We start from the raw sequence: 4,041 nt of genomic DNA, 5'->3' as shown, positions 1-4,041 counted from the left end.
GCACCTGTCTTTGTGGTTCAAGGACTTTACATGGGTTAATCAGTGAACCTTAGTCTGACCCCAGATGCAAATGTCCCCAGCTGTGAAAAGTCCCCAGTGAGAAGATATTAATGTTTCATCCTTGGCTGTCCCTTCTTTCAAAAGTTTGGCTAAAGGAAAGCAAAAGAGCCAGTGTCAGCAGGCTTTGGGCAGAACAGGGTGCAGCAGTAAGAAATCAAAGATGGGCTCTATCAGAGGAGGAAATGCATGAGAGGCCTGTTAGACCATTACATACTACAACCCATGAACCTTCCTTCTTTGGGTGGGGACTGTTTTTGCCTGTTGCCGGGAAAGCCAGGGCAGGAGGGCTCGCTGGGAGCCACAAGCATCTCCTTTCACTTTCTCTCTCCAGACGCCTGAGCCCATGAACTGAGCCCTGTGCGGCTGTCAGACAGTAAGAGGCTGAGTGACAAGAGACAGATCCAAGGGTTCACTGTGCTCACAGTGTGCACTTCCTTTAGCCTGCCCTCACTGCTATTGTGTTGAGTGCATGAGGCATTTCTGCTTTAACCAGTGAGTCGCATCAAGGTCCAGAACGTGAGAGAATCTGTGAGTGACATCCCAGGGCAGCTTTACCCCCATCTCACACACACCTGCAGGGCTGTCAGGCTGTCAGAAGTCAGTCCTTCAGTACTGAGAATAATGGAGGAGATACCCAGATGACTGGACATATGGAAAGGCATAGGTAAGGCAACTTATCTGACCTCGGCTCTCTTCTGCAGAGTTTATTGTGACCCTGCCCCTTGTGCTCCAGAAAGTCAAGCTGATTGCCAGTTGATTTTGATTTGAATGTGTTCAGCATGACAAGGCACTGCAGACATCTCTAATGCATGTGAATAGGAGCTGTGGCTCACTGACCAGGCTGTTCTCTCACCAAAGCTTCCCAAATGTGTGAAATAAATGGGAGTTGCGCAGAGACAGGAAAGGTCAAACCCCAGTGAATAGCTAAGCAGACATCTGTGGAGTATAACTACTGGCATACTTTGATAGAAAATATTCCACCCTCCAGAAACTGGGGCTCTTTGTGTTATGGAGCAATAGATGGCAGCTCTGCACAAGATTATGAGACATCAGACATGGGCTGCGTGCCTTCCAAATTACTTAGCCTGTGCAAAGCAAGATCAGTTCACCAGGAGCACTGAGGGTTACTGAGGGAGTTATGGAGGGTCACATGGAGTTAGGTTGCTGCTGCAGAGACTGGAAGGTAAAGAGCAGGCTCAGCAATTCTCTGAGTCAGAACAGTTACAGACTTGTGCAGGAGAGGCAATAGAAGCCAAACGCAGGATAGTTTCAGTTTACCTGGTTCAGTTGGCCTTGCACTTTGCTAACATGTAATGTGCATGACCAGGTCCATACAGTAGCCTGAAAGGAGACCCCTCATTAGTACCCCAAAAGTTGGGGGAAGCCTCATTCTGCTGCTAATATTTATATTACCGTTCAACTCTCAGTGGTATGGCCTAACCTTTACCCTTTCATTTAATGCTAGTTCATGTCAATGAGGATACTAGCAAAATGTTTTCTTAGACAAGTGGAGCACTAAGTGGCTGTTGATGTTTCCGATAATGTATCTACCAGGATATGAGTAATATTTTCAAATTCCACTGGGAACAGGCTCTTTCTCCCTCTCAGGACAGTGGGGATGGCAGAAAGGCAGAGAACACCTGGGCTGGGTCTTTGGTGGGAGCAGACAGACAGATCTTCCATCAAAGGCTGATAGCTTGAGATAGCAATCAGCTGCATCCTATGGTGCTGAAGAACATGTCATTGTGTATCAGCTGCAGGTGATTATGCTGCATTGCTGGTAGGATGATAGCATAGTATGGGGAAAATCTTTCCTCATGCCAGGCTGAGGATCTAACCCACTTGACTATGTGAATTCATCTATCCAGAGCTCTTGTCCTGCAGAAGACGATGTCTCTGGCAGGAGATGAGCAAACTGATGGCCATTCTTTGCTATCCATCTGTGAGAGGTAAGGTGTACAAATATGGGTTAACTGGCTTCCCCCCAGCCTAGATACAGAGCTTATGAGCAGGTAAAGGGTCCCAGGGCCTCCACTGAAATTTGGACAAAGTCTAAATCAGAATTGTCTTAGCTTGGTCTAGCTGGCAAATGAGACCAAGTGAGGGGGAGGCTCTTACATGTTTGTGTTGACACACAAAAGGGAAAAGGGAGGAGAGGAGATGCTGGGGAATAGATTTCTCAATCAGGCCATCAAAAAATATGCTTGTCCCCAAGAGGTGGAAGATGCTATGGGGGGGGCTAGGTTTCCCTTCAGGCTGCAGTGACATTTTCTCCAAGCCTCTTAACAATGGCATAGAGCCAGAGAAGGAAGGGAAGACAACAGTAGGATATTTCATAGCTGCATCCCACTGTGAAATGGGAGAAGGGGGGGGATATTTGTGTGGCTCACCTTGTTCCTCTTCAGGGAATATGCTGATATTCTTGTTCAGACGCTGAACACTAACTCAGGACAGAGCAGCAACAGCGACAGCTCGTATTTCCTTTCCCCCAGTGACCTTTCTAGGACAACAGAGTATTGCTGATTGTTCCAAAGTACTTAGACTTAGGCGGAATGTATTCGAAACCCAAATTCGGCACCTTGCTTTGCTGATAGGACTAATTTAAGGAATGCAAGTCACACCAAATGTGTAGCCTGATTCACCACACTGGTACACTGGATGTTCAGCCCAGTTGAAGTTTCACTCTCAGATGTCAAGAATCAGGAAAAAAAGCTCATTTTGAATCACCGGCTAGATGTTGTCCTTTGCACCAGGAGATATGAGAATAGGGAAATTTCATGCACAGAGACATGTTGTGGCAATCAGTAGACCTTTGTTCCTAGCTGATGAAATACCTGGTGTTTTGTGAGTGGATAAAAGTCCTGTAGCTAGGCAGGAAAGAAGCAGCTCCTTCATTGTGTCCTGCCTATTGCACTCTGGGCCAAATGAAACGTTTTGCATGGAGGGGGAAATTTCTGTGCCTTCAAGACCAGCTGTGCATGTGCAATGGGGAGAAGATATTTCAGCAGTGCCTCAGAGCCCAAGTTTGCTAGGTTCTGCTAGGTGCTGTACAAACAGAGCATAAAGACTGCTCCTGCTGTTAAGAGAGACTAGGAAGTGTGTGCAAAGCATGCTAGGAGGAGTGCAGCAGTGCTAGTAGCCCTTTTGAATCAGCCTTTGAAATAGAAAGCTTTGTAACTTGAATGCTTTAGCATAAAGCCCCCCTCCCCCCCCCCCCCCCCCCCCCCAAAAAAAAAGTCAAGAAAAGAATAATCAAGAAAGGACCATAGGTGAGAAGCTGAAGAAGCAATGAGCTTCAGAGGTAACATTAATCTGCAGAACAGGACCGGACTGACCCAGGGATACACAGGGTCTTAAAAAGCAGGCTAACTAAACTGTTAAGCAGTTAACAAATGGAGCATAGCAGCTTGCCATATTTGTACTACTCCACCTTTATAATTACGTGGCATTAGGCCCAGGGTTGTGCTGAAGGTCCTACTTGCTGGTACAGGACAACTTCCCTGTGATTTACCTTCTAAAGCTTGGACAAGATGAAGTGTTTATGGGCTGCTCACCTTAGTCTGCAACACCTTTAGAAGTATGAAAACCTTATTATTGTGGTTCTTTCTTCTTGCTAAGTTTATAGGAAATATAATGCATATGTAATTTTCATTCACCTGCTCTAGTCCATAATAAATATTTCCAGTAAAGATCTTTTACAATCAGTTCTTCAGAGTACTCTGGTTTTCTGAAAGCCAGGTATTTTGAACACACCTGGTTCCCAGCTCATGTTGCGGAGGTCAGCAACCTGCAACATGCTCACAAAATGGAGGATCTCTGAGAGGTACAAAGGAATTTGCCTGCTACAGAGAGCTGCACAGGAAGAAAGTTTGCTTTCTGGAGCCCTACAGAAAATGACAGAGAGTTTGTGCAACCCAGGAAGCCACTGCAACTTGCTGGACTAGAAAGCAGAACTTGAGTAAAGGACTCAGTGGGCAAGCA

Source organism: Apteryx rowi, unplaced genomic scaffold (genome assembly GCF_003343035.1).
Source record: "Apteryx rowi isolate R43461 unplaced genomic scaffold, aptRow1 scaffold_287, whole genome shotgun sequence".
Classification (NCBI taxonomy): domain Eukaryota; kingdom Metazoa; phylum Chordata; class Aves; order Apterygiformes; family Apterygidae; genus Apteryx; species Apteryx rowi.
The sequence above is the reverse complement of the archived record's forward strand: the minus strand, read 5'-3'. Positions refer to the sequence as shown.